The sequence below is a fragment of the Notolepis coatsorum genome (assembly GCF_963971535.1).
Source record: "Notolepis coatsorum genome assembly, chromosome: 2".
Classification (NCBI taxonomy): Eukaryota; Metazoa; Chordata; class Actinopteri; order Aulopiformes; family Paralepididae; genus Notolepis; species Notolepis coatsorum.
Window position 1 is genome coordinate 22,301,400 of NC_140166.1, and position 24,721 is coordinate 22,326,120.

Genomic DNA, 24,721 nt, shown 5'->3' on the forward strand with positions numbered 1-24,721 from the left:
GAGAAAAGCAATACAGGCCAACACTTTAGACAGCTGCTGTGTTTTCCTCTTCTCATACGAAGAGAGAAGGGAAAAAGAAGGCAATACACGTCCCACTACAGAGTGGTGTTTACCATAGCGGTGCCGGCAACAAGTCCCTCACGGACTATAGCCGACTTGAGCATGGAGATATTCTCATAATGAAACACCAAGCTCACCTCCCTCGCACCAGGTGCTGACACCAGGCCACACACCGTTAGCTACTACCTAGCCGGCCCGTTTGGCTCCCGAGAGAGAGAGAGAGAGAGAGAGAGAGAGATATCCACGGTGGGAATAGAATAGAGTGCATTAAAAACTCACCAAACGTCCAAGAGGATGGAGACAACCGCGTGGAGTTGACGAAGTTCATCTGCCGAACGACCGTCCTCTTCATCTTGGCATAACAATGCTGCACGCGCTCTCTCTAGGTTAGCTAACGCTAGTTAGCCTTTAGCTAAGCTAGCTACTAGCCGACATCATCATGGCTATCCCGACGTTAGCACTCAATATTATAACGTAGCTAAAGCTAACTGCATTTAGCCGGGATGGCTAGCCTGACTGAACTGTCTAACATGCAACAACTTTCATCTTCAGTCCATCTGCCAAATGACCGCCCTCTTCGTTTTGGCTGGCATAACTAAGCATAACCTCCAAAGCTGCACGCGTGAAATAGTCAAACGCAGCTGACGCACGCCAGCGTACACATGATGTAACCCCTCCCTTAGTTGAAACCAATAGTATGTGCAGAGCCCCAGAGCTCCAATAGTGAGTATGTCTGCAGAGCCGCAGAGCCAGGAACATTCTACAAACGTGTCTAATATGAAATATATAAGCATATAAGCAAAACTGGATTTTAGGTCTGTGATGAAAAAGGGCCTCGCGGGAAGGGGGGCCTTGCAAAAGAAAAAGAAAAAAATTATAATAATAATAATAATAATAAAAGATTATTGTGCAATTTCCTGCAATATAGAGCCTTCAATCTTGACCAATAAAGCTGCTCTTTTCACTATAAAACTCAGTTTATATTGCAGTATGATAGCCAATTACTATAATAATAATAATAATAATAATAATAATAATAATAATAATAATAATAATAATAATAATAATAATAATAATAATAATAATAATAATAATAATAATAATATTATTATATACTTATTGTTATGTGTCTTGTAAGCCCATATGGGCTGGGCATACATCTGTATGTAAGACACGAAAATAAAAAATATCAAATCAAAAAAAAAAAAAAAAAAAAAAATAATAATAATAATAATAATAATAATAATAATAATAATAATAATAATAATAATAATAATAATAATAATAATAATAATAATAATAATAATAATAATAATAATAATAATAATAATAATAATAATAATAATAATAATAATAATAATAATAATAATAATAATAATAATAATAATAATAATAATAATAATAATATATTAATATATATATATACTCTATATATACTGTATATTGATTTTTCGCTCTTTTTTTATTAAATCAATCTCCTTTCAAATAGGCCAAGTTTTTAATAAGAAAGAGAAAAAAGATATATTTCCATTACCTGTAACTCTTGTGTCTCTTTCTCTCCTTCTCTGCCTCCTCCTTGAGTCTGCACAGTCACCATATCATTCTACATTAAGGAGAGCAATACACTTATGAATACACTGAAACTGGTTTGAATACACAATCTTTATGCTACTCTGTAAAGAAAGGGAGAGAGGGGGGGATATATGATCCAAGTATTTGTGTCTTAATTTGTTATGTTATCCTACACTTTAAGTCTGATATTTCCATTACCTGTAACTCTTGTGTCTCTTTCTCTCCTTCCTGAGTCTGCACAGTCACCATATCATTCTACATTAAGGAGAGCAATACACTTATGAATACACTGAACATCATTATGAAACATTTTTATTAGCATTTCACCTCTTTCTTATGAAAATTTTTCAACTAGTCTAAGGGCGGGATCCACAAAGAATGGATTGCACAGTGCTAATTGCACCCTTACTTACAATTCATTATGAATTGAAAATGGGGGACCCTGATGTAAACAAGACGAAAGTCTTTCTCTGGTCTGCATCCCCTTAACAATCATGTGTATTGAGCCGTACTGTACTGTACGCTGTACCCATTCTGCAATCTGTTATTGATTGATTACAAATGTTATTAACATATTGCAGAATGGGTACAATACAGTACGGCTCAATACACACAATTGTTAAAGGGATGCAGACCAGAGAAAGACTTTCGTCTTGTTTACATCAGGGTCCCCCATTTTCAATTCATAATGAATTGAAGGCTGGCATCTGTAAATGCAGATATAAGTACTTTATTCTTATTTTATTATCATTATTATTATTATCATTATTTTCTTTCCAATGAAATGAAAATCAGAAAATAAGTGGTATTTCGGTGAAGTATAATTATACAAGACTTCTAGATAGGATCACAAATTATTTTGACAGGTGGTCAAAACTTAAAAACTCAGTACAGGCCTGAGTATCAATAGTTAAGATGGATGTTTTACCTAGAATCAACTTCTTTAGCTCAATGTTACCGTTACCCCCTCCTGCTGATTACTGGAACAAATTACACTCCACCGCATATAAATTTATTTGGAATAACAAACCTCCACGAATAAAAAGATCCACTGCACAGAGAAACAAAGCCGACGGAGGTTTAGCATTTCCAGACTTCTACCACTATTTTAAAGCGTTCTCTTTAAGACCACTGAGCACCTGGTTTGATCCTCAAGCATCTGTATCCTGGAGAACATTAGAAGAAAACATAGTGGCACCACATAGATTGCAGGATATAGTATACATCAAATTATCAATTAAGCAATGCGACTTGAAATTTGGCCCTCTTATAACACATGTGATTCGGATATGGGATGACACACAGAAAAAATTTACTAACCAACACAAATGGCATAGCCATTCCCCCATATTTAATAACAATGCACTCCTTATTGCACAACAACCTATCAGATATCCCAAATGGGAAAAGCAAGGCATACATACATTGGGAGATATATTCAACGAACAGGGTTTCTGTAGCTATCATGAAATTCAGAACAAATTTAACCTCACCAGCTCCACTTATTATTTCTATATACAGTTATTAGCAACTTTGAAGGCTCATGGAGTCCCATTAAAGATACCACTTGAGCACCACAGATATCACAAATTCTTCTATGAAAGGGAGACATCGAGAGGCTTCGTATCTGACTTTTATCATCACTTACTAACGTCTTCGTATGGAATCCTCCCCCTAGACTCAGTCTGGAGGAGGGATATACCAGACTTGGAAGTAGATTTTGATTGGCAAGAAGTCTGGGCAAACGTTCGACTAGCGTCACGCAACCCGGACCATCAACAGATTAATCTTAATTATATTCATAGGACTTACCTGACACCTATAAGATTGAACCGAATGGGGCTTAAACAAGACTCTCTATGCTCCTTGTGTCTAAGAGGTGATATAGGTACATTTATGCATATGTATTGGGAATGCCCCCCTGTTAAGATATTCTGGGAAGAAGTCACTACGCAATTATCAGAATTTTTATTTCTGAACATACCTGTAATGCCTTCTGTATTGTTGTTGAATGATGTTTCGCAGGTAGCAGCCTCTATACAGCTAAAGAGACTAATTTTGTCCGGTCTTACGGCTGCTAAAAAGTTGATAGCATCACGATGGATTCAACCGGATAAAATGTGCCGGAAAATATGGGTTCTTACCTATCTCGATGTGATTTATTTAGAGATATCTACAGCAAGAATTTTAGGTGTCAATGAAGCCAGCATTGCAATCTGGTTAGAAGTGGTGGAGAGAATAAAGGTTAGCATATGAATTGTAATCTCTGGTTAGAAACGAACAATGGATGGATTATCCAAGGGGGGTCCTGAGGGGGGGGGGGGGGGGGGGGAGAAGAACGAGCAAGAGCATGTATGTACTGTATTGTATAATGGGGATTATGTATATATCTCGTAACCTACATTTATTGATTCAAATACAGGAATGTATATTCCTGTGATTTATTGAGATATTTACTGTTAATGTTTGTTTTGTCAAAAAAATAAATAAAAAAATTTGCTAAAAAAAAAAAAATGAAAGAAAGTGGTATTTGATGGAAAATATGAAAGTCAATGCTTGAAGGAAAATGGACTTCGGAAATCAGTTTTTTATCTACTGTTCTGTAAAAGTCTTGTCGAATGTAATGTTTTATGTTTTGTGTGGACCCCAGGGAGACTGGTTGTTGTCATGCAACAGCTAATGGGGATCCTAATCAACTCAATATCTCATGGGCTTCGATCTACCAGGTAGCTAGCAGCCCCTTCTGTGACTGTGATGATCCGACCAATCAGAGGCCATGCTTCAGGACGCTCTCAAGGACGTAGACTGGGGGATATTTCAAGGAAGCGCCAGTGACGTCAGCGAGTTCGCGGACACGTCGTGAGTTTCATAACATCACTTGCAGACAGTATTGTCCCCACAAAAAAGGTGCGGGTGTTCCCAAACCAGAAACCGTGGGTGGACAGTACTATCAGAGCAGCTCTGAAATCTCGCACCACTGCCTACAACCTGGGCAGAGAGTCAGGAAACATGGAGGAGTATAAGGCTACAGTCTATACTCTGCGCAAGGCTGTTAAACTTGCAAAACGGACGTATGCTGACAAAATGGAGACACAAATGGCACAGAATGACACAAGAGGCTTATGGCGGGGACTGAGGACGATAACTGACTACAAAGTCAGCGCCCCCTCAATGGGGAGCGACGACGCCTCTCTCACGGACAAACTCAACTCTTTCTACGCTCGCTTTGGTGCAGACAGTGGCGGCGCTAGCTCAACGGCTAGTGACGTCACTGGCGCGCCGGCTGTTGTGGAGGGGGGGGGGGCATCCGCGGGGGGGCGGGGACGCTCTCTCATTGTCGGTACACAGTGTGAGAAGAGCATTTATGCAGGTGAACACCAGAAAAGCTGCTGGCCCAGATGGAATAACAGGACGCATACTTAAGTCCTGTGCTAACCAGCTAGCCCCTGTGTTCACCGCCATATTTAATCAATCCCTGGCGGAGTCAGTGGTCCCTGCCTGCTTCAAGATGTCTACCATCATCCCTGTACCAAAGAAACCCTCCCCAACATGTCTCAATGACTACAGACCGGTGGCACTCACCTCTGTGGCTGGTCAAGGATCACATTTGTGCCTCCCTCCCCAGTGATATGGACCCTATGCAATTTGCATACAGGCCAAACAGGTCCACTGATGATGCGGTCTCCCAAGTACTGCACAGCACCCTCTCTCACCTTGACCGCCAGAAGGGGGGCTATGTGAGACTGTTGTTCATTGACTACAGCTCAGCGTGGTGGACAAGCTGATCGAGCTGGGTCTGAGCTCCGCTCTGAGCGCCTGGATACTGGACTTTCTGAGTGAAAGGCCCCAGGCGGTCAGGGTGGGGGGTCAGACCTCCAACACCATCACCCTGAGCATCGGGTCCCCCCAGGGCTGTGTTCTGAGCCCCCTGCTGTACTCACTATACACACACGACTGTGTGGCCAAGTTCAGCTCCAACTCCATAGTGAAGTTTGCGGACGACACAGTGGTGGTGGGGCTGATCTCGGACAACGACGAGAAGGCCTACCGGGAGGAGGTTGAGGTACTGGAACGCTGGTGCCAGGACAACAGCCTGCTCCTGAACATTGGTAAAACCAAGGAGCTGATCGTGGATTATAGGAGAGGACAGCAGGAGACACACACACCACTGAGGATAAACAGGGCTACCGTGGACAGGGTGAGCAGCTTTAAGTACCTGGGGGTCCACATCTCAGAGGATCTGACATGGACAACACACATAGACTCAGTCGTAAAAAAGGTGAACCAGCGCCTCTACCACCTGAGGCAGTTAAGGAAGTTCAGAGTATCTGGGAAGATACTCCAGTCCTTCTACTCCGGAGCTGTAGAGAGCATCTTGACTGGAAACATCACTGCCTGGTATGGAAACAGCATGGCACAGGACAAGAGGTGCAAATCCAGAGCCTGCAGTATAATGAAAGACCCTCACCACCCCAACAACAGCCTGTTCATGCTGCTGAGGTCAGGCAGACGCCTGCGAACACCAGCCACTAGGACAGAGAGCCTTCGGCTCAGCTTCTTCCCCCAGGCCATCAGATCCTTGAACACTGAACTATCCACACACAAGCACACATGAGCACACACACGAAACACATACTGTACACGCTCACACACTATCAGCCACTTTAACATGAGCAAGCACACACTCATGCTGCACACGCCCACACTAAGGAAAGGTCACTTTAAGAATAGTATAGTATAACTAGAGATTGTATAATATAGCATGTACATAAAGACCCAGTGCCTCATCCATAGCTAACAGTGTATTGCACTACCACAGGACCTAGCATGTCCTACCATGCTCTGTAAATAACTATACCGATATGCCCTACTCTGTTTACTTGTTTTATTGCACAATGTCGTTCTATTGGATTCTATTATATGTTATTACTATTGTATTATGCACATCGTTGCGGGCAAGACCACCCGCATTTCATTGTATACTCGTATGCCGTGACAAATAAAACTCTTGACTAGGGATGCTCGATATTGGCTTTTTGACCGATACCGATATACCGATATTGTCCAACTCTTAATTTCCGATACCGATATATGCAGGGTTTCCCCCCCCCCCAAAAAATGGAATAATTTCAGGTAATTAACATTACATATCTCTTGTTGTGGAATTAACACAACATTATGCATACTTTTGACAATAAATAAAATCAGAATTTGTTCTTACTTGCTTGCCTGCGTAAATAAAGGTTATAGAAATGAAAAAAGACTTTTTTTTTTTTTTTTTTGAAAACCGATACCGATATTTTTCGATATCACATTTTAATGCCGATACTGTGACCGGGGTGGAATGGGTCGGCCATGATCTTCCTCGCCCTCTTCAGCGCCCTGGAGTCGTGCAGGGACCTGAGGGAGGGCAGGGGACAGCCGATCACCCTCTCCGCGGAGCGAATCACCCGCTGCAGCTTGGCGAGATCTTTTGCCGCTGCAGCAGGGAACCAGGAGATGATGGAGTGGGTAAAGATGGACTCAATGATGGCCGTGTAGAATTGGGCCATCATGGTCCTCGGCAGTTTATATTTGTTTAACTGCCGGAGGAAGAACATCCTCCCCTGGGCCTTCTTGAGCAGGCCCGTGATGTTGAGCTCCCACTTCAAATCCCGGGAGATGGTCATGCCACCAGGGTGGTGTCGTCAGCGAATTTCAGGAGTTTGACCGAGGGGTGTAGAGAGGCACAGCTGTTGGTGTACAGGGAGAACAGTAGTGGGGACAGGACGCAGCCCTGCGGGGAACCGGTGCTGGTGGACCTAGAGCTGGAAATGCTCTTCCCCAGCCTCACCCGCTGAGACCTGTTGGACAGGAAGTCCGTAATCCATCTGCGAGTGGAGGCCGGCACCTGCAGCAGGGATAGCTGGTGCTCCAGGATGGGTGGAAGGATGGTGTTAAAGGCCGAGCTGAAGTCCACATACAATATCCTGACATAGTTGCCCGCGTAGTCCAGATGTTCCAGCGTGTAGTGCAGAGCCATGTTCACAGCATCCTCTGTGGATCTGTTGGCTCTGTACGCGAACTGCAGCGGGTCCAGCACAGGATCAGTAATGAGCTTCAGGTGGGCCAGGACAAAGCGCTCCAGGACCTTCATGACCACAGAGGTCAGGGCGACAGGTCTGTAGTCATTAAGGCCCGTGACCTTGGCCTTCTTGGGGACGGGGATGATGGTTGAGGCCTTGAAGCATGCTGGGACGTGACACAGCTCCAGCGATGCATTAAAAATGGTGGTAAACACCGGTGCGAGCTGGTCAGCACAGTGCTTCAGGGCAGAGGGGGAGACAGAGTCCGGGCCGGCTGCCTTCCGGGGATTCTGACTAGAAAACAGCCGTTTCACCTCTCTCACACTGACAGAGAGAGGGGAGGGGGGGGGATGTGGGGGGGGGGGGGGGGGGGCACTGGGGTGGGGGGATGGAGGTTGTGACCGAGTGGGTGAAGGAAGAGGGCGGGGGGGAACCTCTTTCTCAAACCTACAGTAAAATGTGTTTAGCTCGTTCGCCAGGGGGAGGTTATCAGGCGCCTGTGGTGACTTCGGCTTATAGTTTGTAATGGTCTTGAGGCCTTTCCAAACGGAGGAGGAATTCCCCTCAGAGAGTTGCTGCCGCAGTTTCTCTGAGAAGCGAAGTTTCGCCTCCCTCACCTCTTTGGCGAATTTGTACTTGGCCTGCCTGAACCGATGAGCATCACCACTGAGCCTGTCCACCTCCTTCTCCGACCTCAGCCGCCTGAGTTGAGCTGAAAACCAGGGCTTGTTGTTGTTGTAGATCTTCCTAGTGCGGAGGGGGACACACACCTCCTCGCAGAAGCTGATGAAGGATGTCACAGTGTCTGTGTAGTCATCCAGGTTGTTTCCAGCCTCAGGCCCCGCCCACTCAACAAAGTCCTGGTCACAGCCTGCCCTCTCTAGCCAGGCGCGGAGACACTCGCATTCCTCACTGGACCACACTCTGAAGCTCCGCACTACAGGTTTTGATTGTTTTAATCTCTGCCTGTAGCGAGGGATCAGGTGGATGAGATGATGATCACTGTTACCCAGTGCAGCACGGGGGACAGAATGGTAGGCCTGCCGAATAGTACAGTAGCAATGATCCAGAGTGTTCACTCCCCGAGTTGGGCAAGTGACTTGCTGCCTGTATTTGGGGAGAGACCGGCTCAGATGAGCCTGGTTAAAATCCCCCAATACAACAACAAAACTGTCCGGGTGGTTACGTTCAACATTCGTCAGCTGTTCGGCTAGTGTGTCTACCGCTGCGGTGACGTCAGCGTCAGGAGGAATGTAAACACAGACGAGGATGTAAGAGTTGAACTCACGGGGGGAATAGAATGGACGACAGCGGATGAAGAGGGATTCGGTAGCAGAGGAACAGTGTTGGTGAATCACTCTTACGCCGCGTAAAGCGCGGTAGTGGACGGAGCGCGCACGTTCCGGATGGTGTTAACCACAGTAGGGTTAAGACACATCCCCTCCAGATTCACCCTTTCAGCAGCCAAACCATCAATGGCTGCCCCAGAACAGGGAGCAGACACAGCGTTCCGCGTGCCTGAGAGAGGGCCCGCGGTGACAATGCAACAGGCCACGGCGGGGCTACCAAGAGCTGGATCAGGACCGGGAACCACACAGCCGTGCCCCAGTCCGGCATGATCAGGATCAAAGTCCTGCGCTCCTGACGTACCCACTCCAACAGCTGAGCTATCAGGTGTATGGGGGGGGACGCGTACAGAATCGCGGGCGGCCACAGATACATCGAGAAGGCATCCACCCCCAGAGGGGGGTTGTCCTTCCGACTGACCGAGAACCACAAGGGGCACTGGTGGGACTGTCTGCTCGCAAACAGGTCCACCGTGGCCTCCCCGAATCGGTCCCAGACCTGCCTGACTATGTCTGGACGTAGTCCCCACTCGTCGGGATGAGGACCGCCCCGCGACATCACATCTGCACCCACATTCTCCCTGCCGGGGATGTGGAGAGCCCTCAGGCTGCGCAGATTGAGAGACGCCCATAGCCAGAGCTCGACCGCCGCCCGGTGCAGACGGAGGGAGCGTACTCCTCCCTGTCTGTTTATATATGACGCTGATGCCATGTTGTCCATCCTGATCAACACACGCTTGCCCACCACCAGGTGGCTGAGCTGCTTGAGGACCAGAAGGACTGCCTTCAATTCCAACACATTGATATGTAGCGCAGACCGGGCAGCATGGTCTTGCCAGCTGCCCCCTACTGCGTCGGCCTGACACGTCCCCCCCCATCCCGTGAGGGAGGCGTCGGTGAAGACCGTGACGTGTGATAGCCTGCTGCCCATGGGGATCCCGCTGGTGAGGGCACCAGGCCTCCCGCAGTGGTCGAGATCCCCCAGTACTGACATGGATACCTTCAGTCGCTTCCACTTGCCTCTCACCGGGGCTATTTTCATACTGAAAAACCACCTCTGTATCCTCCTCATGAAGAGGAGGCCAAGAGGGACCACAGGTTGAGCAGATGCCATCATACCGAGCAGGCGCATCATGGACAGCGCCGTAACCGTCCTGCCAGGACGGAACCTCCTGAGCGCGGCGAGAATATCCTCTCGCCGCCGATCTGAGAGAGTTGCCCTCATGGGCCTTGAGCTTAGAACCAAGCCCAAGTACTCCACCTGTTGACTGGGAAGAGGAGTACTCTTCTCCCAATTCACAGCAAAACCCAGACTGGTGAGGAATTCCACCACCAGCCTGGTATGAGATCTGGCGATCTCCTCTGACCGGCTGAGGAGCAGAAAGTCGTCGAGGTTGAATAGAATTCGTATCCCCTGACGACGCAGAGGTCCCAGTGCGGTCTCCACACACTTGGTGAATGTGAGAGGGGCCAGAGAGTAGCCGAACGGCAGCCTCTGGTATTCGTACGCTATGCCCTGAAAGAGGAAGCGAAGGAATTTCCTGTGAGGAGGGAAGATCGGAATGTGAAAGTACGCATCCTTCAGGTCTATGGAGGTGAACCAGTCCCCCACTCTGACAGCGCTTAGCAGGTGCAACATTCTGAACCGTCTCGCCACAATCAGCCGATTGAACGCAGACAGGTCCAGTATAGGTCTGACACCTCCCGATTTCTTGGGCACCAGAAAATACCGGGAGTAAACGCCACACTCCCTCCCTTGGGACCACGACGATGGCCTGCTTCGCCAACAGAGATTGGATCTCGTCGGCCAGAGCTGTCACCGCTGCGGACCCTGACAAAATGGTCTGTACCAAACCCAAAAACGGAGGGTGGGGTTGTGCAACCTGCAACACAAGCCCCCGCCTCACCGTTCTCTCCATCCACCTCGACATATGGCACTCCTGTAACCATATGTGATGATAATCCCAGAGCGCCCGCAGCCGACTGGCGCTGGTCCGCCAGGAACCGTAGATAGGTGGCCCGGTCCCACCCGCTGTGCATTGCCAACCCTGTATTCGCTAACCGCGCGAGCAGGGTGTCTCGCGGAGCCGGGATATCGCACCCTAACTCTACCAACGAGGGAATCGCACCCAAGGGGGGACCCCGACAGAAAGGGTCAGCCTGGTACGGGGAGAGCGGCCATCACCCCTGGTGGCATAGGCTCCCCCACTGAGCATCTTCCCGGCATAGACTGCTGAGGACAGCCTGGGACTGCTGAGGAACCCATGCTGCGACCTCCTGGGCCTAGACTTCCCCATCTGACAAAACATTTTAGATACAGGGAGCCCTGCTCCGTCGACAGATACAACACCAGGCTCACCAAAGACAGACGCAGGACATGTGGTGTGGTGTGGGAGCTTACGCTTCACTGGAAGGCCGCGGCCCGCAGCCAAAGGGGACAAATCAGAGTCCTGTGTCCCGTAGCGTAGCGGGGGGGAGTAACCGGAAAGCGTGCTAGACACAACTAGATGGCAACGTTTTTTTAGGGCGTGCTCATCTAATGTAGCAGATCCCTCGGCCGCCGAGGCTGTCGGCCTTGTGATCACCTGTTTTCTTTGTGCCCAGGGTATTTCAGGTGGGGGAAACATGGCCACTCGCCGGGGGCCTAGCCGCAGCCGCTGGCGAGGCCGTGCTCTCACCTCTGGCTGCGTGGTGTGGGGCGGTGTGGAGCCCAGGTCAACTACCGCCCGCGCCCCTGCGGACAGACCAAAAAGTCCATCCGCGGAGAGGGGAGCCCTGAGGAGGGGAAGTCTCCTCTCCTCCTCAAGGGGAGACTGTTCCAACCAAAGATGCATGTGAACAAGTGTTGACAGCATCCTAGCCCTCCCTGCGGTTATAGCTTGCGGGAGTCAAAAGCTGTATAACCTCAAAAATCTGTGCGATATTTTTTACGTTGGCTGGCCCTAAGGCCCCACCACCCGACACCATTTTGGACAGAAAAGCAGCCAATTGAGCAATGTTATTGGTTGCTGCTAAATTCCGTCCTGCGGCGATATAAGCTTCATCAGCCCACTCAGCCACCTGCCGGGCCGACTCGCCCTCCGGCGTCGGCTTCCGGTGGGATACCGTTCAACCATGCCAGGGCAAAGGACCGATGCTACCTGCTTCTCTTGTCCTGAGCCCCGTCGTCAGCCCATCCACCCGTGTAAAGGGTAAAAAAGCCTCAGCAAAACCCTCAACATCAGACACCGATTGACCTTCAGCAATGAAACAGTTAAGAGGAGGGAAAAGTGGTGACAACCCCTGCGGGGTACATGGGAACGGAGCCCCAAACATCTTAGCATTAGCATTAGCTGCGCGCTAGGATACTTGGAAGAACATCAAACAGTGTGTCATGAAGACCACGTTCATCCAAATATCCCACCCCCCGCGTCAATACATCACCCGGTCATCTCACGAGACACCGAGGAGTATTACCTATGCCAGTACCAACGCCTGCTAGCGCAGGCCCTACCTGTGCGCGACTTAGCTCGACTGCTAACTGTCGCGCGACGTCCCTTGGTCTGCTGTACGAGACGAGGAAAACCCAGGACAGGACCGCTGCGCTGTTAGGATGTGCCGAGAAGGTTCCGGGGGCTGGTGAACTTCTGGCGAATACCCAACATTGTGTAATTTCTCCTTACGCTTCATAACAACCAGTTCACAAAGTGCACTGCTACTTCCGCGTTTTGGAAACGAAATGAGGAAGGGTGAGCATGACCATTTCCGGCGTCATATAGGGAGACGCATGGGAGTGGCGTGGTCACGTGCAAGTGGGTGCATTTGTTTGTTTCGCGTGCACGCTAGCAGGGAAGGAAACAAACTTTTTGGCTTACCAGCCAACTGGCAAGTATATGATTTTTTTTACCAGCCAAACAGATTTTTTACCAGCCATAAATAAATCGCTAATTGTGATAATTAATTCTTTGTATGTCTTCGTCTAAATAGATTTTCAATCATAGTAATAATCACACCGTGTCTCTACTCTTTAAAATATTTATTACCATAAAACATTAATAAGTGTCTCTACTCTTCACAATATTAGCATAAAACATATATTAATCACACCGTCTCTACTCTTCAAAATATTAGGATATCACATATTAACATGAAAGAGGGAACTATTCTGGACTGGGTTGGGCTGAACTGGGCAGTGAAAGATGCTGGGCTGGACAGGGAAAGTTGGGCTGGTCTAGGTTGGACTGGGTTGGGCTGGACTGGGCTGGGCAGTGAAAGAACCAAGCATTTCACTGTAATGTAATAGCTAAATAAAACAACTTGAACTTGACTTGTGTTACGGACTCTGTCCTTGTATCATTATTTCCCTTGTATGTATCCTTGCATATTAGATTGTATTGTATAGGGACTTATGTATATTATGTGTTATGTATGTAGGCAGGTTGTTTTGTTGTTTTTTGTCTCCCTCCTGTGTAACATATCTATCTCTCAGGTTATCTCAGTTACAGCAGCAGCTGGTCAATCACCATCTCTCAACAGCAACAGCAACAGCAACAGCAACAGCAGCAGCAACAGCTGGGGCTTGTCAGCAATTAACCTTTCTCTCTCTGTGTGCAGTGTTAGCCAGAGCTCTGCCGGTGTCTGTGGTGGTAACTATATCTGGTGGTGTTGGTTGTAGAGCTCTCTGCTTGTGTGGTAATTGAGCTGGTTAAAGCTCTGTTTAGGGTGCTTTTGGCACCAGAGCTGGTTAAAGCTCTGTTGAGGGTGCTTTTGGTATAGAGCTGGTTAAAGCTCTGCTCAAGTTATTTGTGGTATCAGAGCTGCTAAAGCTCTGTTTCTTTGTGCCTGTTTAGTGTATTTTTCTCCTGTCTGTAGTACATTTCTGTTTAAACCTAACCCGTGTATTTTGTTATTCCCTTGTCACCCAGCCTATGGTGATTCCTTTTTTCTATGTATTAATCTTTTGTTTTCGCACACAGGGACAATTGAGGACAGGAAGATACCCTGGGGTCTACATTTTGCATCACGTAGGTGACCTGATGTTAAAGACACCAGCCTTAGAGTGAGCACCGCCACCTGTACTTTTGGGCGTCAGCGCCTGTAAGGGGGGGTGGGATTTCATTTCCTTTTATATTTCATTTGGTGCCATTGGTAGTCCTCCTTGATCTCTGTGTTGCTGTGTTTTATAAAAATAAATACTATTTTGCTAATTGTTTCATGGTTTTGTGTCACTGCACCCTCACCTACCGTGTCTGTGGCCTTGTGTTGCGTCTCCTTACTGGGGTACGTAACAACTTGTTACATTTGCACTCTGGTTGGATGCCAAACGTATTCTGGTTGTACTGTACTTGTGCTGTATGATGACAATACATTGGAATCGAATCTCATGTCAACGCTAGGGGTTCAGCAGGTGTATTCTGAATGACAAGTATGACAACATCACCGTTGTGAAGGGCATATGGGCGAGTGGTGATATGGGGGGAAACCCGGTAATAATAAAATGTCACTCGGCTGCATTTAATCAAAGCCGCTCAGTATAGTCCACTATGTTGAACGCACGTTATGGTAGCTTGTTACATGCTAGGTAGCTAGCCGGCTAATGCTGATTGACTTGAGTGAGCCTCACGCCCACTTGTCATTCTCATCCGACTCGAAGGAGACGCGTCTCATGCTGTTGTTCGCCCCCATGTCAGACAGACCGCACTTATATCTGAAAGCGACGACTCTACATGCAATTATTTTCATCCACTGATGTGTTTTTGTCTACGCTGTCAAGCCGGTGACAGGAGTCTGTAGGTCCGCGCGCAGTGATCTGTCCACTTCCCCTAGATGGGCGGCATCTTCTAGAAAATGAGTGTTCATTGGAGGAGCTTAGAGCGCAACGATGATGTTCATTGGTTATGGATTATTATGAGGCGCAAATGGGAGGAATCATAAGGGGGGAGTCAGAGTTTGGCTTGTGCCAGTGAGCGAATCAGCAGATTGCAGAATAATTTTTTTGGTTTTGTTTACTACTCGCCAGTGTGGCGAGTGCTCTTCATGAATCACTCGCCAAACATAAATAATACTCTCATTTGGCGAGTCAAATGGCCTAATTTCCTCCCCTCCATGCTAGGTGCGTGGAGCTAAGAAGTTATCTCAATATGGCAGAGCGAGACGCGATAGCCAGTAATGAGATATAACATGCAAACTCCACACAGAAAGGCCCAGGAGATACCCCAGCTGGGTACCTGGCACGCGGAATCCTGGTCCCCAAGCGGGAATCGAACCCTGGACCTTCTAGCTGTGAGGCGGCAGTGTTAACCACCAAAAGAAAACGATCTGACACATTTGAAATAATCAACCCAAAACCAGGGCAAATCGTAATGCTATTTGGCCCTAAACAGAGAGTACACAGTGGCAGAATACCTGAGCACTGTGACTGATCCAACTTTTTTTTTTTTTTTTTTTTAAACTTAAATTTGTATTGAACATTTATAGACAAACAACACAACATATACAATAACATCAACAACACTATTAAACAGACATAAATAATAAAGAAAAAATGTAATACCCAAAAGACGAAGAAAAAAAAATACTGACTTAAGCAAATATTCACATACATAAATAATGAAGTGGGAAAAACATAAAACAATTGTCATATCTTAAACAAAAATAAAATTAGAAAACATTAAGTGTGTGACATGGGTTCAGAGACCCTCTTTGAACCTCCTTTACCCTTCGCCCTCTTGTGATGTATTTGGTTCTTCCTCTGTGATGTCGTTTTCGTTCCCCTTGTAATCCTCCCACTTTCCCCATCTTTCTCCAAATTTCTCTTCCTGTAACCTCAGCATGTGTGTTATCCTCTCCATATCCTGTATCTCTTCCACTATTCCTACCCATTGTGCTATTGTCGGTGGGTCTTCTTTGTACCACAGTCTTGTTATTGCTTTTCTGGCCGCTATCAACATTATCTTTATTAAATATTTGTCCCCCCCTTGTATTCCCTCGTGTGTCAGGTCTCCTAAGTAAAGCACCAGTCCTGTTTGTGGTAACCCGTATCCTAATATTCTGATCATTGCCTCCCCTATCTCCTCCCAATACCCCTTCAGCTTCTGACATCCCCAGAATATGTGCGTGTGATTTGCCCCCTCCTTCCCACACATCCTCCAGCATGCTCTTTGTGTTGGTGCATATTTTCCCTTCAGCTCTGGGGTTATAAAGAATCTGATTATGTTTTTCCATCCAAACTCTTTCCATATCCTCGATCCTGTTGTTGAATGTTGCACCTCGCATATGTTCCCCCATTCCTTCCCTGTTATTTCTATCTGTAGTTCTCTCTCCCATTTCTCCCTTATGTAATCGGTCGTGTGTCCCTTGCTGTTCATTATAGCCCGGTATATTGCTGATATTACTCTTCCTTGCCCCCCTTCGTATGCCCATACTATCATCTTGATTATTCCATTCTGTTCTTTGTCTTTGGCCCCCCTTATTTCTTTGTTGTAGTAGTCTCTAACCTGTAGATATCTGAAGTGGTCCCTGTTTTCTAGTCCAAATTTCTCCTTTAATTTTTGTAGTGTCTGCATTTCCCCCTTCTCTATCATTTTGCATATCGCTGTTGCCCCCCCCCCCCCCCCCCTCTCCCACCTTCTGAATCCATGGTCTAACCTCCCTGGTTTGAATCTCTTGTCATGTGCTACCCATCTCAGAACCCCTGACTGCTTCTCCAATTTGTGTGTTTTTACTACTCTGTTCCATATGGTCAAGGTGCATTTGGTGATTGGATCTAATAGTCCCTCTTTTTCTTTAAATAGTTCCCTATCTCCCACCAGAGCTTGTACCTTGTATCCCTCTGTGACGGGGTCCTCTCCCGAACTCCTTTGATTCTCTCATAAACAGGCGTAGTCGAAAGATCTCGTTGGTGGGTGTTTATTTCCCGCCTCTCAAAAGTGCAGAGGTGATATAGTTTTACAAAAAAATTTGAAAAGTGAAAGTAACGTAAACCAAAATACCCTATACTTACTATATCTAACAAAAGTGGAAAAAGAGAAAACAAATAAACAAAACAAAATATACTTAATACTTAACACTACACAAAGTCTAAATACACAATATACACTACTACTTCTACTACAAGCAATACCAACACGTTGTACTAGGGATCCTGGTTACCTTCACTGTAACTCAGTCCATTCAAGACTGACGTCCCTGGGCCAAAGCAGCTCTCTTGTATCCAATAGCCCCTCCCACTAGGCTTTAAACAGGATGTACATATTATTATTCTTTTTAACACATTAAACCAATTCCTACACACAAAATATATATCCTCCACTATCTCACATAACTTCCAACTGTTTTAAATTACAGATAACCAAGTAAACAGTACAATACAATCATATCGCTCACGTGACGATTACCTTGCGTCAACCCCTCCCATTTAACCTGGCGGATATGTGTGCTTCTGCTTGGCCAACACGTCAACCTAGGAGTGCAGAGCGAAGCGAATGCATCATGACTGTGAGTAATAAATGTGATGTGATGAATGAATGTCTTGCTGTATGAACGTCATTCTGCTATAACAACGGAAACGGAATGAAATGATTGTGCGCATTCGGACATCCTACGAAAGCGGACAAGAGGGAATGTTTGGTGTGTGTGTGTGTGTGTGTGTTGCTCCGCGGCATATGGCGTGTGTGCGTTCCCATGTGCGCTGTCCACATGAAACGCACCACATTACATTATACGGTTATGGTATATGGAAAGACAGACAATGAGTGTGTGTGTATGTACAGTATGCGCACTGCCCGCAAAGTCAGTGACGGAGCCGCACCGTCACATCATCCCTCTCCTCCTCGAGGTTGGCGATGTGCGGCAACCTGGATAGGTAATCTGCCACCACATTGGTCTTGCCCGATCGGTGTCGGATGTTAAACTTAAATGGCTGGAGTGAGAGGTACCATCGGGTAAGGCGGCTGTTGTGGTCCCTCATGGAGTTGATCCAGGTAAGAGCTCGGTGGTCCGTTTCCAGGTCAAATTCCCGTCCAAGCAGGTAGTACTGCAGACTCTCCAGCGCCCACTTAATGGCCAAGCCCTCCTTTTCCACTGTGGAATACCTGGTCTCCGGTGGCTTCAGCTTGCGGCTCAGGTATAGGATTGGATGTTCTTCCCCAGGGTCTCCTTGGGCCAAAACCGCTCCAAGGCCAACTTCGGATGCATCCACCTGTACCAGAAATCTTCTGGTGAAGTCCGGGCTCTTGAGGACAGGGGAAGAACATAGGTGGGATTTCAATGCTTTGAAAGCCGTTTCACACTCCTCTGACCAGTTTACTGGATTCTTCTGGTCCTTATTGGTCAGTGCTGTAAGTGGGGTTGCAATGGTTGCAAACTGGGGCACAAAACGTCGGTACCAGCCAGCCAATCCCAGGAAGGACCGTACTTCCTTCTTGGTCCGAGGTCGAGGGGAGTTTTGGATAGCTTCCACCTTATCCACTTGCGGACGCACCTCACCCCGTCCTAGCAGGTAGCCCAGGTACCGTGTCTCCTGCTGTGCCCACTCACACTTGGCAAGGTTGAGTGTCAATCCCGCCTTTCGGATTCTTCCCAGCACCAGTGACACATCTTGGACATGCTCCTCCCAAGTCGCACTGAAGATGACCACATCATCCAGGTATGCTGCACTGCAGTGGTCACACCCCTGGAGGACTCTGTCCATCAGTCTTTGGAAGGTGGCTGGTGCTCCATGAAGTCCAAAGGGCATCACTGTGAACTGGTACAAGCCAGCTGGTGTTCGGAATGCTGTATATGGCCGACACGACTTCTCCAGCGGGACCTGCCAGTATCCTTTACAGAGATCCAGGGTTGTGATGTATCTGGCAGCTCCAATCTTCTCCAGTAAGTCGTCGATCCTTGGCATGGGGTAGGCATCAAACTCAGAGATGGCATTGAGCTTCCTGAAGTCAATGCATATCCTGAGTGAACCATCTTTTTTAAAGACAATGACTACCGGACTGCACCATTCTGAGTTAGAAGGTTCAATCACTCCGAGCTTCAACATCTCCTCTATCTCCAGTCGCAGCTTTTCCACCAGCTGTTGGGGGACACGGTAGGGACGTTGGCGGATTGGCCGTCCATCTTTTAGGCGAACTACATGCTCAATGAGGGTGGTTTTCCCTGGCCTGGCGGCAAAGAGGGATGGAGACTCCTGGAAGACCTGGAGGAGCTGTGCAGCTTGCTCTAGAGTTAGATGTACTAAGACAGGGGTGGCAGTTGTAGTTAGAGCTCTCAGTCCTGTCTCCACTTCCTCTTCCACGTCCACCTCCCTCACCAGCAGAGCTGTTCCTGGCGCCTGGATTGGACGTTCCTTCCATTGTTTCAGGAGGTTCACGTGATAAGTCTGTTTCTGTTTCTTCTTGTCCGGGTGATGGACCTCATATGTGACAGGACCCATCTTGCGGGTGATGAGGTATGGCCCTTGCCATTTCGCCAAGAGCTTGCTGTTGGACGAAGGGAGGAGCAACAGGACTTTTTGGCCAGCCTGTAGCTCACGGTGCCTGGCCTGTTGGTCATACCAGGCCTTCTGACCTTTCTGGGCCTCACGCAGGTTGACCTCTGCCTCCTCCTGGTATCCGGCCAGCCGATCCCTCATCTCCAGCACAAACTGCACCACCCCTCTGTCACTCTAATGGGTGGAAGGACCCTCCCAGCCCTTTCGGAGCAGATCCAACGGTCCCTGTACCTCCCAGCCATACAACAGTTCAAATGGTGAGAAACCTGTTGAGGCCTGGGGAACTTCTCGGTAGGCGAAGAGCAGAAATGGGAGCCAGCGATCCCAGTCCTTGCCAGTGTCATCCACAAACTTCCGCAACATCCTCTTCAGCGTCTGGTTGAACCTTTCGACCAAACCATCAGTTTGCGGGTGGTAAGGGGTGGTCCTGATCGCTGAGATGCCCAATTGTTTGTGGAAGAGATGCATCAGCCTAGAGGTGAAGTTGTTCCCCTGGTCCGTCAAGATCTCATCTGGTATCCCCACTCTGGAGAACAGCTGTACCAAAGCCCGCAGAACCACGGGAGCGGTGATGGTGCGCAGGGGAAAGGCCTCTGGGAAACGGGTGGCGTAGTCACTCACAACCAGGATGTACTGGTGTCCACCGCTGCTTTTCACCAGAGGGCCCACGATGTCCATAGCAATCCTGCGGAATGGAGTAGAGATGACAGGGAGTGGCTGGAGGAAAGCTCGGTCAGATTTGCGGGCAGGGCATGTTTTCTGACATGTGGGGCATGTGGCGCAATATTGATCAATGTCAGTGTACATGCAGGGCCAATAAAAGCGCGCACTAACCCGTAAAAATGTTTTATGGCGGCCAAGATGGCCGGCCCATGGGAGGGTGTGTGCTAGGTGCATGACCAGTCCTCTACAGCTAGCAGGCACCACAAGACGTCTGTGGTCATCTGTAACTTTGTATAACACGTTATTATCAACAATGAACATTTCCTTTCCCACACAATTTGTTTTGGTCTCTTCTACCACTTGCATAAACAACGGTTTCAAAGTTACATCTTCCCTCTGTATCACAGAAATATTTTCAGGCACTTCCCACATTTTGTCTGTTGGTTCAGGTTCGGTAGATTTTAGCTGCTTCTCAAAGCGGCGTTGGCGCCGAGATTTTTTTGGCCCCTTAGTGCCACCCTCACACAGACTACTGTCAAAATCTGGAAGTGGTTGGACTCCAGCCTTTGCCTGGGCTCGAGTTATCACAGGACACACAACATCTCCCCTCTTCCCCGAGACAGTTTGGACTGGCAATTCTGTCTCCTGCAGTAAATCCACCAGTATCGGTAAATCTCTCCCTAATATGAGATCTACCGGCAAATTGTCTACCACCCCAACAGTTAATAGGTAAGGCTGGTTCTCAAGGGTAACAGTTATCTCTGTTTTGGGGTACAGATGCTTATCCCCATGCACACACAACACATCTGCTTGGCGGCTATAGTCCACACTGCCTACTGGTACTATACTGCGTTTCACAAATGACATAAAGCTACCAGTGTCCAACAGAGCAGTAACCTGGCGGCCATTAACAGTCACAGTCCTATAGTGCTGAGCTTGCACTTCCTTATCCCCGGTAGTCTCCACCTCAGGCCGGGGTGCATAGCAAGCGCCTGTGGCCTTAGCCTTGCGTATGGGACACTCAGAAGCTTTGTGGCCTGACTGCTGGCAATAGTAACACACAAAGTCAAAGTCCTTACCGGCTGATCGTTGGTTTGGGGCAGAGCTGGGGTTACCTGGAGGTTCCTGGTTATACCTTCGCGGTGCAGGCTTTAGATAGGGTGGCTGGAGCAACTGCCGGGGTTCTGCACTGGTGGAGCGTACAGCTGGTCCTCCTCTTCGAGCGTTGACGAACTGTAGAGCCAGTTTAGCAGCTGCCAGTCCCTCCCCTGGCTAATGCTCCTTCACCCATGTCCTCACCTCGGAGGGAAGTAGCAGGAGTAACTGCTCCAAGATGATCGCCTCTCCAACCTCCTCCTTGCTGTGCTGCTCGGGCCGAATCCAACGACGGTAGAGCCCCTTCAGGCGGTGATAGGTCTCGGTGGGGTTCTCTCCCGGTGGTACCGCAGTGGACCGGAACTTCTGCCGGTACGTCTCTGGAGAGATGTCAAACTTCATCAGCAGTGCTGTCTTCAGGTCTGCATAGCAGTGGGCTCTTTCCTCATCCATCGCCGTGTAGGCCTCCAATGCCTTCCCGGACAGCAGTGGCACGAGTCGGCATGCCCACTCACTTTCCGCCCAGTTCCATGTTCTAGCCATGCGCTCAAAACGTAACAGGTAGTTCTCAATGTCCTCACCCATCAAAAATTGGGGAATTTTAGGCTCACTATAGTGCCTCCAATCTGGCCTTGACTGCTCCGGCCTACTGACTGAGTCAGAAAACTGCAGAGAGGGTTCCACTGATGGTGCATCCTGGTACCCACGCCGGGGTGCAGGTGTTGGCGGGTCAAGTCTGGGGTTGCTTGCTGTCCCTGGAGTTGCAATAGGGTCATGCAAATTTGGGGCAGGCAGTGAAATATTTTGACGTTGCTGGGGAGCTGGTTGAACCAGTGGAAGAGAGGTCCGCAGGCCTCGAATCTCTGCCAGCAGGCCCTCCTCTCTCCTTTGCTGTCCTGCTAGGAAGTCTCTCATTATTACCAGCAGTTCTCCCCCTGGTCCACCGGTCGGCGCTGGGGCTGCAGCGCCCTTCTCGTCCTCCGGGTCTGCCTCCCAAGCCCGGTCGGTATCACTGGCTGCCAACTCCTCATCTCGCTCTTGTCTCTGGGAGCGCAGTCCGGCGCGCTGCCTGAGCAGGCGGGTTATCTTCTTTCGGCTAGCCATCCCACTTCTGACACCATATGTGACGGGGTCCTCTCCCGAACTCCTTTGATTCTCTCATAAACAGGCGTAGTCGAAAGATCTCGTTGGTGGGTGTTTATTTCCCGCCTCTCAAAAGTGCAGAGGTGATATAGTTTTACAAAAAAATGTGAAAAGTGAAAGTAACGTAAACCAAAATACCCTATACTTACTATATCTAACAAAAGTGGAAAAAGAGAAAACAAATAAACAAAACAAAATATACTTAATACTTAACACTACACAAAGTCTAAATACACAATATACACTACTACTTCTACTACAAGCAATACCAACACGTTGTACTAGGGATCCTGGTTACCTTCACTGTAACTCAGTCCATTCAAGACTGACGTCCCTGGGCCAAAGCAGCTCTCTTGTATCCAATAGCCCCTCCCACTAGGCTTTAAACAGGATGTACATATTATTATTCTTTTTAACACATTAAACCAATTCCTACACACAAAATATATATCCTCCACTATCTCACATAACTTCCAACTGTTTTAAATTACAGATAACCAAGTAAACAGTACAATACAATCATATCGCTCACGTGACGATTACCTTGCGTCAACCCCTCCCATTTAACCTGGCGGATATGTGTGCTTCTGCTTGGCCAACACGTCAACCTAGGAGTGCAGAGCGAAGCGAATGCATCATGACTGTGAGTAATAAATGTGATGTGATGAATGAATGTCTTGCTGTATGAACGTCATTCTGCTATAACAACGGAAACGGAATGAAATGATTGTGCGCATTCGGACATCCTACGAAAGCTGACAAGAGGGAATGTTTGGTGTGTGTGTGTGTGTGTGTGTGTGTGTGTGTTGCTCCGCGGCATATGGCGTGTGTGCGTTCCCATGTGCGCTGTCCACATGAAACGCACCACATTACATTATACGGTTATGGTATATGGAAAGACAGACAATGAGTGTGTGTGTATGTACAGTATGCGCACTGCCCGCAAAGTCAGTGACGGAGCCGCACCGTCACACCCTCCCCTTCTTTTTCAATGTCTTTCCATCTTGCCTCATATCTGTCGTTACACCAGCACGTCACTGCTCTCAGTTGTGCTGCATAGTAATAATCTTGTAGGCTGGGTACTGCCATCCCTCCCTCTTCCTTTGGTAGTTGTAGTGTTTTATATCGGACCCGTGGTCTTCTCCCCGCCCATATGAACCTCGATATCAGTCTGTCCCACTCCCTGAATTGATTCTGTGGTATTTGTATCGGTAGTGACTGGAATAGGTACAGTAACCTTGATAGTATGTTCATTTTAATGACCTCTATTCTTGAATTGAAGTCCAAGGGCATTACTGTCCATCTCTCTAAGTCTCTCTTGATGTTCTGATTTATCTGTGTATAGTTCGCCTCAAACAGTTTCCCCACCCCTCTCGTGATGTTCACCCCTAAGTATTTAATCTTGTCCATGTCCCATCTTATCCCGTACTGTTCCCTAATTTCCGTCGTTGGGGTATAGTTCCATGCTAAGGTCTGTGTCTTTGTCACGTTTAGTTTGTATCCTGAGTAGTGGCCATATTCCTTCAGTAGATCCATCAGTGCCGGGAAGCTCTTGTCTGGTTGCCTCATGTATACTATCACGTCGTCCGCAAATAGGCCTAGTTTATATTCCGTTCCCTTTATCCTTACTCCCTTAATGTCCTCGGTCTGTCTGATCAGTTGTGCCAGTGGTTCTATGAAAACGGCGAAGAGCGTTGGTGAGAGACAACATCCCTGTCTGGTAGCCCTCTCTAATCTGATTCTATCCGTCAGGCTGTAATTCACCTTAACCCTCGCTGTCGGTTCTTGATATAGCGCCTTGATCATCTTCATCGCCCTCCCGTTCAGTCCGAACCTCATCAATGTTTTATATAAAAATGTCCAGCTCACACTGTCGAATGCTTTTTCTGCATCTAGGCTAATCAGTACCGCGCTACCACCTTGTTTTTGTATCTCCTCTACTATGTGTAATGTCTTTCTCACGTTGTCCTGTGTCTGTCTCCCTTTAATAAATCCAGTTTGATCTTCATCTATAATGTCTGGCATAAACGTCTCAAATCTCTTTGATATTATCGATGTATACATCTTGTAATCCACATTGAGTATGGACACAGGTCTGAAACTACTACATATTTCTCTATCCTTCCCTTCCTTCGGTATCGTGGTGATTATGGCTTCCTTCCACGAGGGGGGCATTTTGCCCTCTTCCATCGTGTGTCTGAACGCCGCCCCTAACATGGGTGCTAATTCCGTTCTAAATGTCTTGTAGAATTCCCATGGGATTCCGTCGCTCCCCGGAGATTTGTTGTTTTTAGCTCTACTAATTGCCTCTTCCA